Consider the following 14,827-nt stretch of genomic DNA (forward strand, 5'->3'; position numbering starts at 1 on the left):
ATGGCGTGTCGATTCATTTTGGTATTTACCGTAAGAAAAGTTAATTGTAGCTATTATTTAATTTTCATTCTTCAGTTTTCAAAGACATTTTCGAACGATGTCATTTTGTTCATTGTGTGTGTGTGGTAGGATCGCATTTGAAATCTTGAGGAAAGGGTCACTCTTTATATTATTGCATCAAAGTTATTTATACGGGCATTAAAACCTTTTATCTTTACTATTCGAAAAATAGGTAGAGCTACTGCATTCATCTATCCGTCTTCGTCGTCGCCGACGTGCGCGTCCGACACCGCATCGAAGTCCCGATTGGATAGAAACTTCACTCACTTGTTCACTGTGATGATCTGACATTCAATACACTCTATAACTCTATTATGTATTTTTATTCACAGTTTTGCAATTATGATCTTGCGCTTCTCCATCGTTGTCTCGAGCTGTGTATAAGAAATGTCACCTCACAATGACGAAGCGCGTAACTGCCGTCGTAAATTCGTTTTCCGCAATCGTGATCTCGCCCATCGCGCTTTGCAAACATGCGTAACCGATTCGCAAAGTACGTGATGACGATGGTGAAACGCGAATTTACGAAAACTTTGTGATCTCACGCTTCGCCCTCGTGCTTTCACGCTCCGCACTTCACCATTAAGTGAAGGCAATGAGTCAAGTACGGAAACGTTTATGGGTCTCGCAGTGTCGCGTTAGATAACGCAAATATCGACATATTTTCGCGAGAAATCAACATATTATCACAACAAGTCGATATATTTTATTGACTTATTGCATTCATTTTTTCAATGTTTAATAATTTTTCTCGAGACCCGCGTAAGCTATAAAGATATCTCGACATAGTATGACGATATAAAACGCCTCTTTCTTGATTTACTGATGTGAGTTCTCGTAATATATTCTAGCATAAAACTGCTGTTCTTGTCACTTTTTGGGGGTGTTTTAACAAGAGAGAAGACGTGTGTTAACAGAGAGATTTTCGCGCTCACGTGCTGTTATAACACCTTTTTATATATGCGCGTTCCGTGGCAAAGCGTAAACGTATTACGGCTCCAAACGAATAATTCAAATGGAAATGATGTCAACGTGAAAAAACAACTCAGATATTCCCGCGCATTTCATGAAAATTTAATGACGTTGAGGTAGAATGTATTCATTTATTAGGTTTTTTCCGCGTTTTATGCTAGAATAGCGTTAGCGCATGTTCATTTCGTGTTATAACATCTTCAGAATCCCTCGGGATACGTTGGTACCCTCGCCCTACGGGCTCGGGCACCAAACAATCTCTAGAGATTCTGCAAACGTTATAACACGAAAAACATGCGTTATCCCTACATAGTAATTGCTCTCTTTAGAAATATGAAATTTGGGTTTACAGGCCCGTAGGAAGTATTTTCATATTGGGCGGGCATTTTCAATACCATGCTAGTAAGACAAATCAAATAGCTGGAAGTTTAATTAGTGGAATAAACGCAATTTTGGAAATTATTTTGGGAATTGTAGCACTGACCCTGTTCCTAGAAGCCTGGCTTACCATCAATATAAAGTGACCGTAGTGCAGTTTAAACTGTACTTTAACAATTACAGCACTTAGTTTGCAATTTTTGGGAGCGCAATGTCCTAAGAAGCGGTTCCTAAAAACCACAGTAACGTTACCATGATTCCCTTGAATTCTGACAACACACAAAAGATATATGAATGTACACAAAAACAAGTTCCATATTTCCTGTCATGAATAAAACATGCAGAAATTATCGATGAAAAAGTATACACTATTCAAGCAGACCACTTATAGTATGTAAGTTCCTAATCCATGTGAGATGACATAGATAGCAGATAGTGATACAAACATATTGGTCCGTCAAATGCAATGCAACAGATATTTTAGGAAACCCAAGCAGTCTTAATCTACTTCATAAAAAACTCATTTTATTTATTTATTTCCCTTAATCATCTTTTTAAAGAAATCTGACTGCATTCTAGATGTACTTCATAAAAATATTAAAACTTGTTTATATTTTTAGTTTAAGAAAGTGTTGTTATTTTCGAACGTTCTTTAATAAAATACAGTCATAAAATATAATCATTGTATTTTTTTTTTAAATTTGAATATTTACTTTTTATTACGAAATCCATGTTCAACCTAGATCTACTTTATGAAAAACATTTTTGTTATTTAATATAAAAGTGTCTTGGTGTTTATTTATGAAATCCATAAAAATAGAAAAAAAATCAAAGAATTGTTTCACTTTCACAACACCTGACGGACGTCTGTTGTGAAAGTAAAACTGTGGATATTTTACTGTGAGACTGTTTTTTTTAAATTTTCTTTATCTGTTTAATTTGTTAGTTGTTCCTTTTTTGGAAAGAACATGCACTCAGAAAAGATTGATAAAAATGTGTTATGTGCTAGTGATATGTTATTTGTTCACAGACAATCCAAACTGTGTATGAAGTTATTCTCTGCTTCATACTATCTGTCAACGAGTAGCATTAAGGCACTTACAAATTGCCGTAAACCAGAAATAAATTTTTAGTCTTGCTATTACTAGCAGCTCTGCCGAGTCCCTTTATAGAAAGGCAAATGATCCGCCGAGTGAAAATTTGGTGCCTAAGTACTCGTAAACTGCCTATACAGTGAATCCGCATTTTTTTCTAGAGACACTACACGTTTTTATTTTATGTTTATGTTCATTGTGTATTCGTATAATCTGCTTGACGAGTCCCCTGATCCACGCATACATACTGAATCCTAACCAAACACACCTTTCCTACACCCCTGCTCACTGTCATTGAAGTGACTTTGTATACATATAGTCGGGTTAAGTCGAGAACTTGCGTTAGAAAATCAAGAAATGGATGGTTTATATCGACATAATATGTCGAGATATCATTACAGCTTACGCGGATCTCGAGAAAAAATGGTTAAACATTGAAAAAATGAATGCAATATGTCAATAAAATATAACGACTTGTTGTGATAATATGTTGATTTCTCGCAAAAATATGTCGATATTTGCGTTATCTTACACGACATTGAGAGGCCCATAAACGTTTCCGTAGTCAAGTGCCAGAATACGATCTAGCAAAGCGCAAAATCAGGACAGCAAAGTGCGAAATCACAATAATTTCGCGATTTTGTCATTTGTCTTCGTCATAACTTCGCGACACCTGAAGTGCCATAATACGAATGCAAAGCGCAAGATAACTATTGCAAAGTTCAAATTATTTTGAGATTTCGCGCTATCGTGATCTGGCACTTTGCGCATCGCTTAAGCACGTGATACACATTGCATTGTCTTTATGTTGTACTGTTGAGTTACCGTTCACTTGTTTTATCGTCTGAGGTGTTTTGAGTCTTGTCTAAATGATTGTGTAACTGAATATATTCTCCATTCGATATTTCTTCTTTGATTTACTGCTGTATGTAAATTGTCATCTAAGTGTGCAATCATATTGCTACAAGGTTGTATTACTTTGTGAATCATATGAAGGTGATGCGGCTGAGATTGATACATGTGATCAACGTAATTAGTGGTGTTACTTGGCAAAGGCGCTGCATCTTGGTTAGATGCTAGCGATGAGAATCTCAGAGTACTACAGCTAGGCGCAGTTGTTCGATACAATGTTAGCTTTTTATGAGCCCTGGACCAGGATGAGCAACGTCATTATTAACGTAACTTGGTGGAGTCGCCAGGTACTGTCTCATGATGTTGCGAAAACAAAAATGCACTAGCACACGTTAACGTCTGAGGATTTTCCAGCTGTGTAGCATGTCATATTTGTAATTTCAGTAATGTTAATGCTAGTATAGACAGTACTGTTTTTGGCGGGCGCGGCTGCATGTACTGTTTCTGTAAGAGACTGATGCTCGGAGGGACCGCAAATCTCGTATCATGTGCAAAGTTAGTTGTAAGACCTGCTGTCGTAAAAACACTCGATGAAGGAAAAACTGTCCAGCTACGACGAATAGCAGGCTGCAAACACTTGCTGAAACGTGGCATTAACACATCAAGCTTTGGTGGTCAAAGATCTAGATATCGTTAGTTTGCGAAGTTGCATCATAGACCCACTCCCACTAATAGACATTGTATTTGGTCGTTACGATGGAGACCTTCTGGCTCCGACAAGATGACTGATGTTGCTCCCTGTATCGCTACCTCTAACAGTTCTCCGACGGTTGATCCGTCCTTGTTTCGGCATTATTTAAGTGGAAATGATATGAAATGCTAGAAAGTATAAGAGCTACCTATTTTTAAAAATAGAAATGTATTATGAATAAATTGGTTTACATTTTATTCAGTCTAAAATTATAAACTTGTGATAGAATCTATGCTTCGCTAGGAAATCTAGATTTTTAAACCATCAAAAACCTATTTTTAAAACATCTTGATTGCATATATTTAAAAGGTAAATCAACCTCTTGAAAAAGCTATTCTACTAGTTACTCAAACAATTGATCATTACTTTTATAAAAATGAAAAATATGCAGAGAAATTTCTCCTGTCGGTGACTATAGCGTCACAAGTTGATGACGTCACTTAATTAAGACAAACTCTTCTGAATGTTTTATCAGAGATTCATTGGAAGCATAAAATGCAACCAAGTAAAAAAGCAGACGAATTATCTTCCCCTACACATAGCGCACATGAAATTAAAGATAAGAACAGCTTAAAATGTTTTAAATGATATTGTCTTGTCAAGTGTCGAAGGAAGAATCGGAAATGTCTGCTTGAAAAGTGACCAAACAGTTTGTTTTATTGTTCTGTGATTAACATCTTCTTTTGAAATTTTAAAATGTACATAAAATCGAAAACGTGACAACCCACAGGTCGTAAAACCTTATGAAGAGTGCTGCGATCATGACGTTAACCGCATTTCTGACGAAATGTACAGACGTTTTAAAAACATTCCTCTAGTTGCGAAACGTGTGGCCTCAAAATGCATAAGGACCTCTTAACTATAAGGAGACAATTGTAACAAAAGAAAATAGACAATATACATGTACATACAATGACATTAACTTCCTTTCTTGGTGGCACGACAATCATGCGGACACTGTTTAAATATACACAATCCTGAAATCGCAAACAAGTACATTAATAAAACTATTTACATCTATCACCAATGTAGGAATGATACAAATATTTTTCAAAACACTATTTTACATACTTTTCTTTCATATTGTACGTGGAATACTAGCTTTCAATCATACGACTGCAATAGAACGGTGTAGAGGACATGGTGGACTTGCATCGTTTCGTCATTTTATTGAAAATGAAGGAAGGAATGTGGATGAATCCACTTCGCTTGATGAAGGTGAATCAGCATGGATATCTGGAAAAGTTAAATTTTCAAAGTTTGTCGGCTGGCATGGGTGTTACACTGGGCACAGACAATCTGTACATGAAAGTAGACTGTTCAGAAACAATATTTATAACTGCTTAGAAAATTGTTCGCACATACCCAATATAGTGTACATTGGACTTCGGAATGAATTTTGTTATTGTATCGAATGGAAAGACATGGTATATATGGAAGTAAAGCCAGATGATAAATGTAAGCCGCAAATTGTAGGACCGAATGCTGTTGAAAATATTGGTGACTCATCCACATCTGCAAGCACGAATATCAATGTATATGTAATTATTGATCACAGCACTTTCTACATGGACCCTCCATTGCCTAATGCTGTCAGTCAGTGTGTTTATGTGCGGACTGACGGCAATGTGTTAAGTTACGGTACAGTGTCATGTAACTCACAAGCAAGCGGATTTATATGTATAAACAGTGCATATCAACCTCTCAGTGCAAAATGCGATACATTTTATCATTCTGGTACAGACATATATAGTATTCCATTTTGCATTGTCTCCAAGTTGTCCTCCTGCCTTACGTCAATTACAGAATGTGGTAAATATTCAGGAAAACTTGTACATCACGTATTGCCTTATATAAAGGAGCAATTGGTACCCTATAGAAAATACTGGACAGGTATATTTCGTAGTTTCAAGCTTCAGGATGAAGATTTTTCAAAAGACAATAGAGTTTGTATATCAATACGAAAAGTTAGGGGCAAAATTGAGCTAGATCCTGTCGCCTGTATTACTGAAATGGGGTACATTTGTGCAGATGATATTGCTGACAGTACACAATTAACAACATTTGGTACAATTTATTCTGTCGTAAAAACTCACTCCGTTTCAGAAAATAGTCTTTTGAATACAACGATACCCATTTACAGAAAATCAACGGAAATTAGCACAACTTCTTTGGTCAAAGAAACTCACTCAGTTTCAGAAAATAGTCTTTTGAATACAACGATACCCATTTACAGAAAATCACGGAAATTTAGAACAACTTCTTTGGTCAAAGAAACTCACTCAGTTTCAGAAAACAGTCTTTTGAATACAACGATACCCATTTACAGAAAATCAACGAAATTTAGCACAACGTCTTCGGCCATAGACCCGGGTTCAGTAACTGAAGATAGATATATGACGAGAACTATATCAAGCAATAATGTTGATGAAGATGCAGGTCTAAGTGGTGTGTATATAGCTATTGGTGTCGCCTTATCAGCTGTAATTTTAATATGTTTAGCTGTCAGTACAACCTTCCTGGTGAGGCGAAAAAGGAACAAACTTCTTCAACATAATCTTGAAATGACAACATATGATGACTTGAAGTTCAACACAAATGACAACAGGAAGTCAGTAGAGTATAATGTGATAGATAGACAAACATTCGTTCGCAAAAACAGTGACGCCACATATGATGGACCGCAATTTACCGCTTACGAAAATGAAAGGCCGAGGAAGAATAATGAGGCAGATAGACAAACATTTGCTCGAATAAACAACGAAACGAGAGTTGAATGCCAGCTGCCGGCCTTAAACACAATACAGCAATATAAACCGCTCGGCGTCGTATATGGCAATATGATGAGAGAAGGAAGAGATACTTATGAAGTTTTAAACTTGCCTGACATGGTAATTGACGGTCGGCTAAATGGAGATTAGCTTTAATGTCAACGGCAAATTAAATGAGCGACTACAATTGAACGTACATAACTTTAAACATTGGCCAACTTCTAAATTAAACCAGGATTTAAACCAAGTCTTTGCAAGAGAAAATGGCCTGATATATGACTTTGTCTCATATTCGTGAAAACATATAAGGTAAGGCGTAAAAAAATGTTTGTTTCCGGTATCCCGGCCTACCCTAAATTTTTTGCCCGACCCTAAATGTTTTTATGGCCTTGGAGAATAATTTTTTTCAACTTTTTGACAAAAAGGTTGCAAAACTGCATTCTTTATGCTTAAAACATGGTCAGTGATGTTAAAAATCACCTTACTGATGCTCTAAAGGCATAACCCCTTTATTTGTATTCATTTTTGACACAAAAATAATTTCCGAAAAGTCTCCCTTAATAAAAAAAATCCAAAAAAAAATCCGACCTACCTACCCTAATTATTTTGAGCATGTTACCGGAAACAAAGATTTTTTTAGGCCTAATGGATATTTCTAGGGAGTAACTTGAAAATATAGAGAGAGCAGATATCTTACGAGGCAGGCCAACCAGTTCCTTTAGCAAATAACAAGAAAACTGAGAAACTTGATCGACAGTACCTACATCCGTGAACAAAATATTACTTTATTAATATTTAACATGGATAAGGGGGGAACAACAATTAATGGCTCTAAAGTAATATCGGTGTGTCCGGACGTTTATAGCATTGCCAATATTACCGATATATTTAAACAAATACAAAATATGCTATCCCCCAAAAAAAGTGTGTGGGGTGAGGTGGGGGGGGGGGTGGGAGTTTACTTGCGTGTGTGTTTGTTTGGTTCGTTTGGAAGTCACGTCAAAATGGTGTAGGTCGCATGCCGACAACAGATCACGGTCTTTATTTCAGTCATTAAATGGCATGTATGTAGATCTACCCAGCTTTTTGTTTTTCTCCCAGACGCCCTTTAACAGAGTATCCCCGTCAAGTGTGATGAAAGGTCAGGGAGCATCCGCCAATCCGCCTTACAAAAACTAAGTAAATATCATATACAGTAATTCCAGCTATAAAGTAATACATGCTTAGGTATTGATAAAGTATTTTTATTCACATCACATATTAAATAAAACAAGTTTCTCCGAATACGATACTGAGAAACATAACTGCGTCTTTCAACAAACATTTTTCTGTATTGTCCACATTATCAAATAAAAATAATAATCTGATATTTTCACGCGAGTGTTTTGCTCAAATTACAATTATATCGAAGGAAAAGCACACAATACAGATCTAACATATGCATTGCTATTAAAAGTTTTTGTACTACTGCAAACTCATTTTAACAACTACATCATGAATAGGTAATATTATAAAGCATATTAACTAAACATTTTTTTAAAACATCGTTTTGCTATATATTATATATAACAGTAATATCAGTTGTCGCCCTTTAGATTATCTTGCTTGCGGAAGTGACAATGTAGATATGGCGAATGAGTGAAACAAAGAACAAAATTAATTACCTCCCTTACATCATTTGAAGAGGTTCTAAATGCTGTAGAACGATTTTATCCACTTTATCAGAAGTCTGATAATCCGAGGTTTGAAATTTCTTACGCCATCTTGATATTTTCTTATTTATTTTATTGGCGAAGGCAGAACCCATTATGAACAGAAGGCAGCATGTCCAGTAACAGGAAGATAGCGATATCATGCACATGCGCATACAAAGTGTGAATTAATGTTTTACAAGTATACGTAATATTCAGCGTATGCCAAAGACTTTCAGGTAATCTTAACCTGATCAGAACTTCAACGCTTACACATGACTTATTTGTGAATAATTTTTCTTGTCTGATTTTTGTCGCTTGAGATGTTCTTTGAACCTACATGTAAGCGTATCCGCCCATGTGCAACATAACGACCTCTCTGTTACAAAGTATACAGCCAGACCTGTGTTAAGCAACCCACAAAGGAATGAACCCATGAAGTTGCCAAAGGCAGGTGGCTGTCTAATTATTGATGCAAGGGCCAGCTTAAGATCGGTTACGATCAAGGCAGAACATACAGATATTTTATGAGGTTTGCTATATCTATGTCGTTTTACGACGTCAGTACAACTATTCTTAACTATCCTTATTAGCATTTACAAACAACAAACACAAAGGTAGATGGGAAATGGCCGCGACTTTATTTCATTGATATCATGGCATACAGCATGTTTAAATTTTAAGAAATGAAACAAGAACAATCACTAGCTAAATGGCATAGCAACTTACAGGCAACGCAAAGTGGCAGAAGCCCATTTTATAGGCTGACAATGAAGGAACTGGCAAATTGCAGAGATTTCTCCATTCACAGCCGATGAGAAAGTGAGGCGAATTGCTCAATGTTTACCTCAATTCATAAATTGCTATAATTGCTATATGCCATACCGAAATGCACATACGGTCACATGTGTATTGAGGGCCACTAAATATTTTATGAAATAAAATTCGTCCAATCAATACACAGAATGCTGTATTACATTAGCTTAAGAGTATACAAAAGGAATAACTCACCTTCGCTAATTTAAGACGTAAACAAGATACTTTTTTACCATTTATAATATCGTTCAATCTGTATTCTGTTTTACCATAACCGTTACCTTTATATTTGTAGCTGAAACTAGACGTCATGTTCACTTGTACTGAAATTTAAAACAAAGGCCTTGACGAATTAAGAACATTTATAAATTGTTACATCTTAATGATTTATAATTGGAAACAAATAAAATATGAATCTTAAAAGTATGCCAGCGGTTACACATGTGACCTAATATGAATCAAAACATATGCCAATACATGGCTTGCTAATAGTTACTGACAGAACTAGTATGAACTAGACATCATAATCTTCTCAAGCTCATATCCGAATGCCTGCAATTTCATAGTTGCATACTGGTCACAGCCGATATCTTTTAGCGGACGTTAAAAGTGGCTTATGATAAAGACAAAAGCGTTTGCTGCAGTAGAACAATCAATCTGATTTTCCTTTTTGTGAGGCAGTTGGATTGCTTCCTAAATGCTGCATGTAACCCTGAACGTGGTTCGAACACCAAACAGAGAGCGACAAGTGATCCGTAACTTATGACTAATATTTTGTCGACTGCAGTGGCCTATTTAAAATGTATTATATCTAATATTTTCATAAATATATGGAAGGGCATTTAAGTAAAAAATCCTTGCATATTAATGACTTATTCTTGCATGTTAATTACTTATTATTGTGTGTTTTTGACTCATCCATTCCTGTAAATCACTTATTCCCTTATTATTGCATGTAAATTATTTATTATTGTGTGTAAGTGACTTATTCTTTAATGTAATTGGGAAAGTGAGTCTGTTGTATTTCTTGTTTACTTGTTATTCTTAACATGTTTGTGTGTTCTAATTCTTGTTGCATTTTCTTAAGTGCATTGGCTTAGTTGATAATGAAACATTTCAGATTCATGGTTGATATTCGCTGCCAAAATTACATCGGTCTAAAACGAAAGATATCGCGTAGCAGGTTATCGAATGGAAGATAGCAGCAAGCATCAAGGATAACGGCGAAAGCTTAATATAAAGTCACGTTCTGGCGCAAGGCGGCGCTGCTCTCATGAATATTCGACAATTTCCGTGAAGGAAACCGTAAAGAAAGTTTGTTTGTTATGTCCCTTACTAGAATATTCGCCATTTGTAGCGCATTCAGCCAGCTATTTTACTGGGATGGAATACACTCAGTTTGAAGTAAGTTATCTGTATTTCTTAAGTATTTGGCATGAATGGTTATATCGAAAGTATCGGATAGATAGATTTAACACTGGTAACAGGACTTTTTTATGGGGCAGATTTATGATGTTTAAGTAGATCTAGCAATAATCATAGGAAAGAGAACTCTTGCAAAGCCTTGATTCAGGATTTCGAAATATGTGTCCACAAAAAATTGAAATGCTCGCATTCGCTTTTCAAACGTATCTTATCTTGTTACATAGAGGGTATTAAAAATACTGTATGATTTTAAGACTTTTTAAAAATGTGCAGATTAGAAATTATAATCAAACATCGAAATACATACTGGAGAGAAATGTTTTAATGTGATATAAGGTAAACTTGACATGCAAATATGAAAATATATACTTGGGAGAAATGTTTTCATTAAACTTGACAGTCACTTAATGCAAAATGCAAATACACACTGGAGAGAAATGTTTTAATGTGATATAAGGTGAACTTGACAGTCCATTCACTTAATCATACATGTATTCTTATTATGCTTGTCATTTCTCCAGTTGTGTCTGGTATAGATATATAATGTTTTCCAAAGTGATAGCACCTTGTATTTGATTTTGATGTAAATTGACACAAATGTTTATCATCATGAGACGGAGTGTCATAATTTTGCAAGAACCAGGTCCCTTGGTCTATGGTCAAGGTCACACGTAGAGGTCAAAGATCAGATTCAAGAATGACTGTCAGGAGCATTTGAATAATATGTGCAGTTTGTAACAAAAACTTTACTTCTAATGTACTTAATTTGAGTACCTTAAAATTTTTAGTTGAAGTTTTTTTAAACTACAATATATTGAATACAGTAGTTGAAACTTGAAATACCTCTTAGGTGGCAGGGGAGTGCAAATTAGCGAATTCCACATTGACGTGCGGGTACCAGTGTTGAAATATCCATAGAAATCTCGTTTTTGCTTATTTTTCTTTGAAACTACTATGGACCATTGCAGATACTATAGACTACATAAAGACGCCCCTCAGGTCCTATGCACCTGTCGCTTTCCACGCCAGATGTAGTGAAAATCGGCCAAAGCACCCAAATTTTATAGACCAAAAATAGCCTAACCGGGCCTCACTTTGAACTCTGCCATTCATCCATTTCTATTTTTAAATCCAATTTCGTAGCATATATGTATAGTACGAACATAGATGCATACCCAGGTGGTGTGGAATGTGTCTGCCAACCACCACTTTATTTCCCTAATTTTCACTTGAAAAAAAGTGGATGGATGACAGCCGCGCGTCTGGCCGACTTTTTGTTCTGATATTTATGTTTTAGCCTCAACCGGAAGTACGGAGCTAGGAATTTTAAAACACCCGCCATGTAGAATCATTAACCGTTCCACATTCCCCAGATATATTAAAGAATTTATAATGATAAATAACCAGTAAGATAGATATGCCTTTATATCTACCCTGTCCTGTTTATACAGAAAATCGACAGGGGCCAAAACTACGAAACCGCTCCCCTGCCACCTTATCAACATAACCAACTGAGAAAGCAGTCCCCAGAACTGGGTTTTGATTATTACAGATTTATGCCCCTTTATAAATTAGAATTTTTTACTGTCCAACTGACAGCTCTTGTTATTGGAAATAAAACCTTGTAACTTTGTGTTTCAGGTGTGGCCATCTCCACACCTTAATTGAGCATTGATGGTAGCCAGCAGAATGTAACTTTAAACATGGGACATGTGCTTCTGACCTTAATTAGATGCACAATGTTGTCCAAGAACATTGCTACTGGAATTATGGAATTTAATCATAAATCACAAATGCTTTCTTATGGGAATACTTGCACCATCAATTTGCTTCTGCAAAACTAATGATCTTGTGAACTAGGAGAAGCTGAAAAATCACATGGTCGGTATAATTGCAGAAGCTGAAGGCTTTAGCCTAGTGTAGTAAAACAGGCATTTTCGAAAGGACTGTACGAGGTCATGAATAATTCTTCGATCTGTTCAATCTTGACCACATTAGACCACTAGACTGTCATGATGTGTATTTTCCATTAAAAAAGAAATAGTGGATGTGAACTCAAAAGCTGCTGTGAGTCTACACTGGATACCAAACTTTCTTGTTTTTTCTGTGGGTGTAAAAAGAATGGAAATAAAAATATATTTAGAAATAATGCTGTGATTCTGTTTCACATTACTGTACTAGAATGCCATATTTTAAGGTACTTCTGCATGTTTGATAAACCATAAGTGATGGCGTAAAGTCATTTATTCGGGGAAAGTAGAATAAAGCCTGGACTTGGTGTACGGAAATGAAAATCATTTTATGAGTTAATGGCAACCTGTGAATAAATTTATCACTATGGTACTGTAACTGTCTTTCCAAAGTTAAAATATGATATTAAAACATCTGACATGTTAAATACTTCACAAAAAGGTCGCAAGTTTTCAAATCAGTCTGGCATAAAATGAAGCACACAACTTTGTCATTTTTATTTGCTGAATTTTCTAAATATATTCTGAAAAATCAAATCAAATTCTGAGTTAGGAATTCTTCTATGTAAGCCTATATTATATACGTGTCGCACACACTTTTGAACCTAGGGCAATAATTTGAACAGTTATGGTAGACATTACAAATCTCCTATCACACGCAAAATATCAAGGCTCTAGCTATTATTGATTCAGAGAAGAAAAGTGACCACACCCCCTGGCAGCCATGTTTTTGACGAATCGGAATAATGTGAACAATCTTGGTAGAGGGTTACACAAGAACCATTTGTGTAAAAGTATTCTAAAATCGGGCCAGCTGTTTCACACACGAAGGTTTTTAAGTTTCTACTATATACATATAGGGAAAAGTGACCACGCCCTCTGGCGGCCATGTTTTGTGATGAATCAAAATATTTTGAACAATCTTGGTAGAGGGTCACACAAGGACCATTTGTGTAAAATTATTCTAAAATCGGGCATTGCCAAGCAGTTTCATACAAGATGATTTTAGTTTCCACTAGATCTATATACATACATGTATGTGACTGAGAAAATGAGTCCAGATGAGGAATTTTGACATTTTCAAATTTTTGCATATTTAGAAAGTATATCCATTCAGAAAAAAATCTTAAAAAATTCAGATGAAAATCTTCAAGCTTTTCAGCTTTATGTCAGAATCTGTAACACAGATTAATAAAAACAGAACATCTCAGTAATCCTTTCTTTCTTGTTTATTTCTCACTTACTGTTAATGGCTAACAACTCTGAGATAAATGAATCTTCTGTTACAATGGCAGGATATAATTTAGATCCCTTCTTAATACACAAAATGATAATCAATTAAAATCTACAACAATTTCTATAAAAACATTACTCAAATTGTGTTACCATGGCAACAAATATATTAAATTCCCTTTTCTATAAAAAAAAAGTGTTCACTTGAAATATGGTTTTTAAAAAGTAAAATATTTGAAGGCATATGTATTAAGAAAAATAAACGCAAACTTTCACATGTATATATTAAGAATGTTTGGTTTTATGACGGTTTTTGTTACATGGGTAATAACCATAACAATAAGACATTTTTGTTTCTTCATAACTTGCCTTTTACTTGCTGGTAATAAATGACTATTTCACTTATTGGTAATCACTGGCTATTTTTAAATAAATGAATCTTCTATTACAATGAATATTTAGATCTTCACTTAAAGTGCAAATATCTAGCTAACTAAAATCCTTCACATTTTCTAAAGAAACATTATTAAATTGCATTACCATGGCAACATGTACATTCGATTCTGTTTTCTACAATAATACTTTAAAACAAGAGCTAAATTTGGAAAAGGTTTTCATATAAGTTGAATATTATAAAGCATATGTATTAAAAAATATAATCTGAAAATTTCATGTTAAAAGATAAAAATGTTTGGTTTTATGACAGTGTTTATAATGTAATAACTATAACAATGCATTTCTGTCATTGTTTCTTCATAACTTGTCTAACTTTTACTTGTTTGTAATAAATGACTATTTTGAAGTAAATGAAACT

General features: G+C 35.1%; 1 long non-coding RNA gene across 1 annotated transcript; it reads left to right on the top strand.

Moving 5' to 3' along the window:
• The first annotated feature begins 10,383 nt into the window (after positions 1-10,383).
• On the top strand, positions 10,384-12,959 carry LOC128546257 (uncharacterized). Its single transcript, XR_008365901.1, has 2 exons — positions 10,384-10,789; positions 12,452-12,959. It is a non-coding gene; the product is annotated as an uncharacterized LOC128546257 (long non-coding RNA).
• The last annotated feature ends 1,868 nt before the right edge of the window (positions 12,960-14,827 follow it).

Source organism: Mercenaria mercenaria, chromosome 10 (genome assembly GCF_021730395.1).
Source record: "Mercenaria mercenaria strain notata chromosome 10, MADL_Memer_1, whole genome shotgun sequence".
NCBI lineage: Eukaryota > Metazoa > Mollusca > Bivalvia > Venerida > Veneridae > Mercenaria > Mercenaria mercenaria.